This window comes from Lissotriton helveticus, chromosome 5_1 (genome assembly GCF_964261635.1).
Source record: "Lissotriton helveticus chromosome 5_1, aLisHel1.1, whole genome shotgun sequence".
Taxonomy (NCBI): Eukaryota; Metazoa; Chordata; class Amphibia; order Caudata; family Salamandridae; genus Lissotriton; species Lissotriton helveticus.
The window spans coordinates 1,594,210,381-1,594,223,094 of record NC_136065.1 but is presented as its reverse complement, the minus strand read 5'-3'; positions in this window follow the sequence as shown (position 1 = coordinate 1,594,223,094).

Sequence of the window (12,714 nt, the reverse complement as noted above, 5' to 3'; positions counted from 1 at the left end):
TTTTAAGGCATATCTACGGAAACAGCACACTGAAGCTGACCGTTCTGGGGCCCTCCTGGCGTGACTGGTGCGGGATAGGTTGGAACCGCCAACGATTACGCAAATACGTACCCCGGAGGGCACTCTAGTGCAGACTCAATCCGCCATTAACCAGGCATTTCATGACCACCTGAAGGCACTTTACGCTCCTACAGGTTTAGACGACTCTATGCAAATGGATGAGTTTATGCACGATCTCCCCTTTCCGACCTTAACCGCGGACGTACAAAAAGCGATAGAGGGACCCATTACACAACCTGAGATACGCGCCGCGATTAAACACCTGAATAGAAATAAGACGCCGGGGATGGATGGGCTCCCGGTGGAGTTCTACTCGGCTTATGCTGAAGTCCTAGTGCTGGTGCTGGAAAAAATCTACAGAACGGCGTTTGAGGAAGGGCACCTGCCGAAGTTCACCATGCAAGCCCTAGTAATCTCCATTCCCAAGCCGGACAGGGATGTCTTAGAATTAACGAACTATAGACCTCTCTCTATGCTGTCCACAGAATACAAAATATGGAGTAAAGCTATTGCCCTACGAATCCAGCCCCACCTGCCCGCCCTTATACACCGAGACCAGTGTGGATTCATCCCAGGGCGTAACACCTCCCTGAATACGAGACGCCTACACGCATTGAAGGCTGCCTCACCACCGGACCTTCACCGTGCAGGGTGCATCGCACTTGATCTGAAGCAGGCCTTTGACTCCCTTTCCTGGCCCTTCATGTTCGAAGCTTTAAGACGCTTCGGATTCCCTGCTTCTCTATTGCAATGGATCAAGCTGCTATATACAGACCCCACCGCCCGGGCACGAACGGGGCGACATGTTTCGGCGGAATATCCAGTGCATAGGGGCACCCGGCAAGGCTGCCCTCTATCCACAATGCTGTTTGTTCTGGCGCTCGAGCCCCTCGCCATCGTCCTCCGCAAGCGCACCGAACAGTTGGGTATTCCAGTGGCAGGGACAACCCACTTATTGTCCGTCTATGCGGATGACATGTTGCTTTACCTAAGGGATCTGGAAGCGGACCATACCCAATTGTATGACACATTCCACAGGTTCGGAAGAATGTCGGGATTGGCCATAAATCCTGACAAATCGGTGGGCTTTTATTTCTGCGACGCGCCTCACCCTCCCTCCACGCCCTTGGGGGCCTATCGTATTCCGGTGGCGCAATCCACCTTTAAATACCTGGGGATTCGTATATATAGAAAAATGGAGGACCAGATTGATGGTAACATTTCCAGGGCCATCACCGGTCTTCGCAGCAGCATTGGGTTATGGACCTCATTGCCTCTGTCTGTGATGGGTCGAGCTGCGATAGCCAAGATGGTCATGCTCCCTCGATTTCTGTACTTTTTTGTTAACCTGCCGGTATGTCTCCCACAACAGGTCTTTAACACCATAGACACCCTGCTGATCACTCTGATATGGGGGACGGGTAAACGGAGGATAAGTCTCCGCAAACTCCAACTCGGCACCAGACTGGGAGGCCTGGGAGTCCCGGACTTCCGAGGCTATTATTATGCCAGCCAGCTCCAGTGGTTGTCATTCTGGCTGGCGGGTAGAAACCTCCACGAGATTGGCTTCGCGGCGGACCGATTAGATCGAGGAGACTTACATAGTCTACTATTGCGGAAAACTAAGATCCCACAGACGTGTCACCCACTACTTCACAGGGCCCTCACTTGCTGGAAGAAAGCGCTCACATATACTGTGACAGTCACACCCTATGCAGGGAACATCCCACTATTAGGATTTCCGACACCACAGGGGAGACTCACGAGACAGACATTACGCCGCTGGACAGAGAGAGGGGTGGTGGAGATAGGGAGTTTTTTCGGAGATGACACACTTCTAGATCACAACACCTTTGTACAGGTTACGGGGACCTCTGACAGACAGTCTCTATTGCATGCCACTGTGTCCCACTATATTCGAACGACATGGGCGCCACAGCGGACCCAACCACCTAGACACAAACTCGTACACCTGCTGCACTACATGGGTACGGGAGGGCACTTGGTGCGATGGTTATATACCGGGATTAGAGCACACGCAGCGATATCCCTCACCACATTGCGGGACGCTTGGGCTCAGGACACGGGGGAGGGAATACCTGATAACCATATTCAGTCTATGGTACTTCATCGGGCGTACCTCACCCCGAAGAGGATCCATAGGATGTTTCCAGACTCGCCCCCTTGCTGCCCTAGGTGCGGAGCGGACCAAGCGGGCTTTCTCCATATGCTTTGGACGTGCCCGCCACTGCAGAGGTATTGGGGGGAGGTATGTCAGACACTGAGTGAGGTCACACACATGCAGATACAGGAGACAGCCGAGTACTGCCTAATAGGAGCCCGCCATCGCCCTAAAACGCTGAAAGTCAAACTGAGATTTATAGATCAGGCGCATCTCTTGGCCATCAGGGTAATCACCATGAGATGGAAATCCCCCAGGGCGCCCGGTGCGGAGATATGGAGGAGAAATGCTGTTAAGTGGGGCCAGATAGAGGGTGTCACCCTTAGGAGAGAGGAGGACATTGGAAGACGGAAGACCCCCATAGCTATGGAGTGGGAGGTCATGCTACTGGATCTAGATAGACGGGACCCGGCACTATCCCAGGGAGATAGCTCACAGGCCACACACTGAGTCGAGAGGTTTGAAGTCACTCATACTAAGGCTAGGACTGGAGCTTAGGTTTCTATAAGCATATAGTGAAGAGGTGGTCGGTGCTGTAGACCGGAGAAACACACCAATCAGAGACTCTTGCGCCCAGGAGACAGGGGGTAGGGGGAGGGTTCGTTGGGGGGGAGTGGGAGGGACGGGATCTTCTTCATCAGACACTGGCACGGCTATAGGAGGCCTCCGGCACCTTCCTGCGGGTAGGCGTGCAATGTCACACGACGCGGAGCCAGTTTAGGAATGTAGGAGTTACCTGGATCTGTGCCTATTGAGGGGGATTACTGCTGTATGATCTACTGTTGGGGTGAAAACAGAAAACCGTGAATGTCAGACATGTGTTGATTATAGCTCTTTAAATGTAACTGCCTAGGCTATTCAAAATTTGGTGCTCATAGGAAAAGTGACAAAGGAGCGAAAATTACTATAATGCATAAAATTAGTGACTTAAATTTTATTTACATACGAAATAAAACACAATTAAAATAGATTAATTCTCAAATGTAACAAATCAAATATAAAAATCAATTAAATCAGCATTACATAATATCACAATACAGTTTAATTATTATTTTTTTTTTAAATAAAAAGGTTTGTTAAAGAGAAGTGGCATAAGGTAATTCTCGACGCGCGTTTCGGCGACCAGCGCCTTCTTCTGGAGTAGCCACGAATTGTCTAATAAGAAATATTAAAAAACAACAACGTAAGCAACCTATTTTAACAAATTAAGACATATTACACTTTTATTGAGAGTCTGTCATTAAATCAAGTCAACTGTTTATCGACAAACATTTCCTTATGTCACTTAGGTAAACATATAGTGTATAACTTTTACACCCAGATGTTTTGTTTTCACATCCAACCTACTTATTGCATTGCTCATTATGTTTCGAGATGTTTTAAAGAATGCTCATATATACTGATTTCAATGGAAAATTTGATAAAACGGTCAAAGATACACATATGAGAAATGATGATATCACCTATCAGGACTTCCTATTGATGGACTAGCTTACATGTTTAATATCATTTTAGGGGGTACATTTATATGAGCTATATTTATCATTCTTCGATATACTTACTGCAAATGCAGTTAATCAAGATGCAAAATAGACTTGTTGTCTGTGAGTATAAAGATGAATAAGGATGAATACTTAGCCCTACAATCACTATCTTCCAATGAGAATTTAACAATAAAAGGATGTGACAAAGGAGGTGGAATTGTTGTTATGGATTCCTCTCAATACGAGACCAATATGTATAAAATACTATATAATCAAGTTTTCTACACAAAAATTAACTTCCACTCCACTATCAACACTGCTAAAAACATTCGAAGCATTACCAAACAAGCTCTAGATAGTGGAGAAATCTCCAAGAAAGAATATGATTTTCTAAATTTTAATCAAGGTAAAGTGGCCTGTATGTACGGATTACCTAAAATCCACAAAGACCAAAAAAATCCCCCATACAGGCCAATTGTCTCCAGTATAGGCACAGCGACAGAACCTCTGTCAAAATATGTGGACAATTATTTACGCCCCCATATCCCTAAGATTAGGTCCTACGTGCGAGACACTGGCCACATGATTTCTAAAATTGAAGATATCCATTTTAATTCCTATAGTGACTTACTAGTTACTTTGGACGTGGAGTCCCTATATAGCAATATTCCCCTCCAAGCGGCAATGAAAACCACTGAATGGTTCATTGAAAAACAAGAGATATTATGTCCAAAAGCTTTTGTCCTTAATTGTTTAAGGATTGTTCTCACTGAGAACATTTTCCAATTTGGTGCTCAAATTTACCGTCAAACAAAGCGGGTAAGTATGGGGGCATCTGTAGCCCCCTCAGTGGCTAATATCTATATGGCTGCATTTGAGAATAGATATATTTATAATGAAGTGGCCCCATTTTTTGAGTCGATCTCCCATTGGTCCAGATATATTGATGACATCTTTTTTATCTGGACCAATGGGAGGGAGACCTTGTCTGAATTCTTGAATTGGATAAATGCTGCTGACACCAACCTAAAATTTACAGCACATGTCAGTTCAGACAGGGTAGAGTTTCTGGATATTGTTATTTTCAATGATCAAATCGATTGAAAGTTGATCTATTTGTAAAGTCCACAGCAAGAAATACCCTTCTACACTACAATAGTTTTCACCCTCGCAACCAGAAAGACAGCATCCCCTTTTCACAATTCTTACGTGGTAGACGCAATTGTTCGACTCTTATAGATTTTGACAAACAAGCAAAGGTGATGCAATCAAAATTCATAGAAAGGGGATACCCTCACCGGCTGGGGAGGAATTCCTACAAAAGAGCTCGATATTATGATCGAGACTGCCTACTGAGAGTAAATCCACCTAAAGAGAACAAACAGAATGTTTGTGTCACTAAACACTCTACAGTTAATGCCAAAATAAAACAGATAATTAACTCAAGTTGGCACATTCTTAACAGCAATTGTTCTAATGATCAAAAACTACCCAAACCCTTGTTTGCGCATCGTCGCAACAGAAATATTAAAGACTGTATTGTACACTCAAGGTTCTGTAAACAAGTAAACGAACAAAGATTCATACAGAAATCTATTCTTACAAACCAACCAGTTAAAGGTACAATACCGTGTTCCATGTGCAAATCTTGTAGTAACATAATTGCTGGAGAACATTTTAGCCACAATGGACACACTACTAAAGCAAAAGAACTGTGGAACTGTAAAACCGCTAACGTAATATATTTCATTCAATGCCCCTGCTCTCTTGGATACATAGGGGAAACGTCTAGATCAATTCAAGTGCGTCTAACAGAGCACCGATCAGCGATAAACACAAAGAAAATGATGGCCCCTATGGTCAAACATTTTGTAGAGCAGAATCACAGTGCAGAAGAATTTAAATGGCGATTACTAGAAAAGATTCACATAGCAGACTCTAAAGGTGGCCAACAAAAAAGAAAAAAACGTAAAGTGTTTTGGATGTTTGTTTTTGATACTTTCAGAAACGGCCTGAATAGCGATATTCCGTGGGAAAACGCTATTTATTAACACATCAAGCCCTCGTCTGTTTAGATATTTCATATTGCATTTATATTCTGAAGTTTTGGAGAATTGAAATATATACCGAAACTAATGAGTCTGTTCTCTATCTCTATCGCTTTGAGTTTCAGTTTCAGGAAGTCAATGTGGATTTGAGAAATACATCTAACATCCTAAAACCAAGTTTAAACTATGAGGCACTAGCAGTACTAATATTTATGAGAACCTATTTTTTCAAGTGAATAGATACCACAAACAAATCAATGGATTTAGATTACATATCCTGGCCGTTCGGTTTTGATTGAGCTAGTCACATCGTTTTGTATCCAATCGGGTGTATTTTTCCCACGCCAGCGTGCATAAATAGCTTTCAAAAGCCGAGCTCTCGTTGGCTTCAAAGAACCATCACCACGAGAACGCTGGCGTGTTCCCTCCTGGTCTGCGTGTGTTTTATCCATATAATCGGTAAGCGTCCCCATATACTAACCGCTGGAAGCTTAGCGTGTTAGAAACTACAAATACCTTATAGATACAGACTTCCTTTGCTAAAATATTGTTTCTGTCATCTGTCCTTAGCGTGAATGCAGATTGCCTACTTCATATTCAGAGAATTCTCTACATCACAACACATATACATTTTTTTTTATTTTTAACAGGTATGTAGTGATATAATCTTGGTCTTCTGCCTGTTTTCTTAAAGAAATATCACACAAACTAAATTAAGTGGACAATGTCTCTTTCTTTTGTAGAATATTATTTATCCCTCTCATTTCTTCGCGACCAGGAGATTTTAAAATTCTGAATGTATACAAAGGTAAACTTTTGCATTATGTATTCGTCTATAGATTTAGCCTAATACTTTAGTTGAAAGATGGTTATTGGACTGAGCGAAAATCTGTCCTTTTTATCTACACTTTACAGACCCATGCAAGTCTCGCTTTATCTATTTTGCCAGTATCAACATCGTGATTACCGGCTACAAATCTTCTAACATATAAGAAGTGTTGGACCTAGGGAACACCCAAGTCACATAGGGTAGCTTGGCACTAAGTGGGAAGGCCTAACTCCAAGGAACATGTGCTAAGTTTGCGTCACACCCTTCAGTAACAAAACATCCATCCACTCCAAAATAAGGACACTACACCAATTTGGAAAAATATGAGCTGTTTTATAAAAATACTTTGTTATCTTTTCTCTCTCTTCTGTAGTTCAACAATTTAATACACTGTACATTTTGACTTGTCCTCTCCACACATATCCTGTAACAACAGTAGAACTCAGTTCAGTAGCCTCTTAGCCTTTCGATATTTTTTTACAGAGAGTTTACCTAAGATGCACTGTCTTAACGCTCAGAATTAGCACCTCCCACAACAATGGTTTGCCCTCACAAGAGGAGGTTTTCCGGTTACATAAAAGAACAGTTTCAATCATTAATTCTTGCCCCACTCCGATTTAACATCATGGGAATATCCAGGCAATAGGACCCTGGAATGTTACCTTGGTAACCACCGTGTGACACCTTCCCCACAACAGGTGAGTAACCCCAGGATTCAGATGCCAGGTGCAATGCTACAATTAGCTCCTTTATAGCTTACTCATGTGTTAGTACAAGGTGAAGTCACAGATTTTCCTCCCCTACCACCTCTGAAAGAGAATTCCACATCAGACCTCAACCCCCATCTTCATTAGCCACAGGGGCTCAATTCTCTTCTCCAGCCTTGTGGCGTCTCCCTGCTTCGCTTATTCTCCTGTACTTCTAACCCTGATGACTTTCAGTCACAATCTTCCTCCACTCTGTCAGGGCTATGGTTATAGCTATCTCCGGTATCAGGGGGTGTGAGAGAGCTCCCTTCTGGCCTCACGTTTGATCTCCCAGTCATTCAGCAATCTCCCCCCTTTCCTCCACCTTACTTGGGGCCGATTAAGCCATGTGCGGGATCAGTCCTCCAGCTCTCCGTTCCCGGCGGCTCCTCCCACGGACCCCAGGACAAGAGTACTCACGCCGGCACTGAGGGGAGGCCGGTCTGGGGCTGCCGGTGATCCAGTCACTCGCGCTGTCCCCGCAGCTCCCTCGACGTTTGCGCCACTGCACTTGCGTGGGAGAGCAGTGTCTCGGCAAAGCGCCGCCTCTCCTCCTGCTCGGACAATCGCTCACCGCTCCTGGGCCTGCGCGGAGATCAGCGCTTCCACGCTCCACACCACTGTCGGCCGCACTTCTGGGCCTGCGCGAGGATCAGCGCTTCTTCGCTTTCAACCACTGTCAGCCGCACTTCCCTCGCTCATGCGCCCAGCCCGGCACCACCTCCGCAGACACTCGCCTCCTCTCCAGAGACTCCTCGGGCGGCGCAGGGCGCTTCAACTTGTTCCGGTCTTCTCCTCTGGAAAACCGGTAAGACGGACTAGTGGGGGGGGGTTTGCCCCAGTCAGAGACTAGGATCTAGGAAGGCAGGGGCCAGAGGGTCTCAAGGGGGCCAACTGTAGTTACCGAGCCGACTCCCTCGGATGACGAAATCCAACAAGAGGGTTTGGTCAGGGGCTAGGGGGGGAACGTCCTCACGAAGAGGCTGTCTATCTCTCTGATAAACTAACTACTTCTTGCGCGTCCTCCTCCCCTCACCACTGCCTCTCTCCTCAAGCTCTCTGGACTACACAAAATGGCTACCTTGCCCCTGTCCTTTTATAGACTGACCATCCTGGGTCCAGTAGGGTCCAGAAGATTCTGGAAGGTCTCTATGTTATTCTATGGGGCTTCCTCAGAGGTTGGCAGTTATGGCAGTTAGTAGCCACCATTTTAGGTACCTTTTAGTTTTTAGTCAGAAAAGACACCTAGGCCTCAAGAAAAAGGACCATGAGGGCAAAGAGCACCTAACCCCTAGGACAACACCGAAAAAAAATACTCCAGTGGGCACAAAAAGATTAAAAGGTTATGAGGGGCAAAAAGGGGACAAAATAAATAAATAATTAGGAAGGACTACCCAAAGGCAGACAGGTCTAACACGCGTCCCCCAGCTGAAAGTGGGGAGAGCTACTCAACCCCTTGGGAGCCCTCATCACTAAGGCGGAAATACCTAGAGAGACCGTCTGCATTGGCGTGGTCCACTCCAGGCCGATGTTCCACCCGGAAGTCCATTCCCTGTAGGGCGATAGACCATCTCAACAACTTGGGATTCTCCCCCTTCATTTGCATTAGCCAACGAAGAGGTCGGTGGTCAGTCTGAACCAGGAAGTGCGAGCCAAACAAGTATGGCCGCAACTTCTTCAGAGCCCACACCACCGCAAAAGCTTCCCGCTCAATTGCACTCCACTTCTGTTCCCGGGGAAGTAGTCTCCGGGATAGGAAGACTACAGGCTGATCCAGACCCTCTTCATTGAGTTGCGATAACACTGCCCCAATGCCATGTTCTGATGCGTCTGTCTGGACAATGAACTCCTTGGAGAAGTCTGGGGCCCTCAGGACCGGTGCTGCACACATTGCCCGCATATATGCTGACATGAAGTTGGTCCCCCTGTCAGACACAACTTCCTTGGGGAAACCCACTCGGGTAAAGATCCCCATCAGGGCCCTAGCCACTACAGGTGCAGTGACAGTCCTCAGAGGAATTGCCTCTGGGTACCGCATGGCGTGATCCACCAGAACCAGGATAAACCTGTGACCAGCTGTTGTTGGTGGATCCAATGGCCCCACAATGTCAATGCCCACCCTTTCAAAGGGGGTGCTAACGACAGGTAGTGGTTCCAGGGGAGCTTTCAGCTTCACCCCTGTTTTCCCACTGGCTTGACAGGATACACATGTCCGACAGTAGGTGTCAGACGCCACTTTCATCTGAGGCCAGTAAAAGTGGGGGACAAGCCGGGCAAAGGTCTTGTCCTGACCTAAGTGTCCTGCCAAGGGTATTTCGTGAGCCAATTCTAACAGAAAGGCTCGGTATCGTTGAGGGACTACCAAGGCCCTAGATGAACCGGGTAAAGGTACCTTGGGTTCACTGTAGAGGAGTCCGTCCTCCCAGTAAATGTGGTAGTGCCCTGCAACGTTCCCTGCTGCCTGGGCTTCGGCCTGTCGCCTCAGTCCCTCAAGGGTAGGGCACTCCTTCTGGCCCTTACAAAACTCCTCCCTGGTAGGCCCTCCCTCCACATGCCACTCGGCAGGGATAGGTAAGTCCTCCAGGGAGACTACTTCCCCCTCCACGGACTCCTGGCTCACCACCGCTGGTGGCCGATCTGTCTCATGGGGCGTGGAAGCCGAAGCAGGCTTCTCCTGTCTCCGGGTCTGTCCCTTCTTGGCAGCGGGCTGGGCCATTGTTCCAGGCTCCAACCCCGGCGAACTCTCTCTCTGGGCAGTCGCAGACCTTGTATTTACACAGGCCCAGTCAGGTGTACCCAGCATCTCCGAATGAGTCCGGTATTTCACCTCTCTCCAAGCATTGTGCTCCATGTCATTCCCCAGCAGACAATCGACTGGCACGGCAGGGCTTACGGCAACTCGAAGTGAACCTGCAACCCCTTCCCACTCAAAGGGAACCTCGCCACAGGGTAGTGACCCATTCTGCCGTCAGCCATCGCAGCAGGGTGGAGTACATTGGGAATCACCTGCTCTGGAGACACCAGTTGACTCCTTACCATAGTCATACTGGCTCCTGTGTCTCTCAGAGCCTCCCCTCTCTGGCCATTGATGGTGATCCATTGCCCATACTTGGTAGTATTTGGGGGCACCTGGATCTTAGGAACCATCTCCCGATCTCCCAGGGACACTAAGGTGACACCCGCCCACTCACCCCCCTTATCTAAGGGCAAATCCTCCCCGAGCGCTACACTAGCTACTCCTGGGGCTTTTCCTCCAGTGGGAGGGGGTGGTCTCTTTGGGCATTTGACATCTCCCTTATAATGTCCAACACCACCACACTCAAAGCAGTGGACAACCCTTGGCTGCTGGCTTTGGCCAGGATGAGGGTTTCTGGGCGGGTTAGCCTTAGGGGTGAATCCTGTTCCTTTTCCCTGAAAACTGTTTTGGGGACCTTTAGAGAACTCCCTTTTTTTATCTCCCCCCTCCTTCTTCTGAGGGGCGCCCTGTCCGGCCCTTTGGGAATCCCCTCCAGTCCCCTTTGAGGACACCCAGGTACTTGCCCAGATGTCCGCCTCCTCTGCAAGCTTCCGGGGGTTGGTCAGCTTGATGTCCACCAGGTGTTGTCCCAGCTCGGGAAAACATTTCTCGAGTAGGTGCTCTCTGAGAAAAAGGTCCTATAACCCCTCATAGTCCTTTACCTCGCTGCCCTGTATCCAGCCCTCCAATGCCTTCCTTGCATAGTCCAGGAAATCCACCCAGTTTTGGGTGCTTAATTTGTGACTCCCCCTGAACTTTTGGCGATACTTCTCCGGGGTCAGTCCATACTTTTTAATTAACGCCACTTTCATGGTGTGGTAGTGGGTCTGCTCTTTCTGTTCCAGGGCCAATAAGGTGTCCCGACCAGTAGGAGGCATATACTTGTATAAACCACCCCCCAGTGTTTTTCCTGGATCCCATGGGCTCTTAAGGAGACCTCTTAGGCAGCCAACCACTTGGCTATGTCATCCCCTTGGCTGTAGCTGGCAACTATGTCTTTAGGTAGGTAGGGTCTGGATTCCCTGGTTAATTCTTTGATTTCGCTGCCACCATTCGGAGTGATGTTAAAGGCTTTGAGGTCGAGCTCTCGTAGCTTGAGCTCGTGTTCCATCCTCCTCCCTTCCATCTCCAGTTTGGCCATCTCCCACCTTAAGTGTCTTTCCTCTCTCCTGTCGGCTAACTCGGTGTCTGACAACCCTCTCGATGACACACTGCTGCCCTCCCGTGAGACTACCTTGGGGCTGATTGACATTTCACCTATCCCGGGGGACATTCTGCAAGCCTCTCGATGACAGTACTTCTGTCTGACTCCTCCTCCTCTACCATTCCCTCCGTGTGCGCTTCCACCCAGGCTCGCAGACTAGTACGGAGCTCCTCTCTTTTGGCCCCTCTCCTAACGAACACTCCCCTTTCCTGACAGAAATCCTTGAGCTGTGCCACAGTATAGGTCTCCAGCTCTGACATTTCGAATTCCATATTGTCAGTGAAAAGTGTGGACAACCACCCCGAAGTAGGTTACAAGGATAGGAAACTCTGAGGGTCACCTCCAGCCACCACCAGGAATAAATTTAGAAAAAACAAAAGTAGTAATTAGGAAGTCCGCCAGGAGAAAACTCCAGGCGTAGGCCTGTGAGGAAGGCTTTGTTACTTCAGAGTAGATGCAAACACAGTTTAGATCCCAGCGCTGGACACCAATTATGTTGGACCTAGGGAACACCCAAGTCACATAGGGTAGCTTGGCACTAAGTGGGAAGGCCTAACTCCAAGGAACATGTGCTAAGTTTGCGTCACACCCTTCAGTAACAAAACATCCATCCACTCCAAAATAAGGACACTACACCAATTTGGAAAAATATGAGCTGTTTTATAAAAATACTTTGTTATCTTTTCTCTCTCTTCTGTAGTTCAACAATTTAATACACTGTACATTTTGACTTGTCCTCCCCACACATATCCTGTAACAATAGTAGAACTCAGTTCAGTAGCCTCTTAGCCTTTCGATATTTTTTTACAGAGAGTTTACCTAAGATGCACTGTCTTAACGCTCAGAATTAGCACCTCCCACAACAATGGTTTGCCCTCACAAGAGAAGGTTTTCCGGTTACATAAAAGAACAGTTTCAATCATTAATTCTTGTCCCACTCCGGTTTAACATCATGGGAATATCCAGGCAATAGGACCCTGGAATGTTACCTTGGTAACCACCGTGTGACACCTTCCCCACAACAGGTGAGTAACCCCAGGATTCAGATGCCAGGTGCAATGCTACAATTAGCTCCTTTATAGCTTACTCATGTGTTAGTACAAGGTGAAGTCACAGATTTTCCTCCCCTACCACCTCTGAAAGAG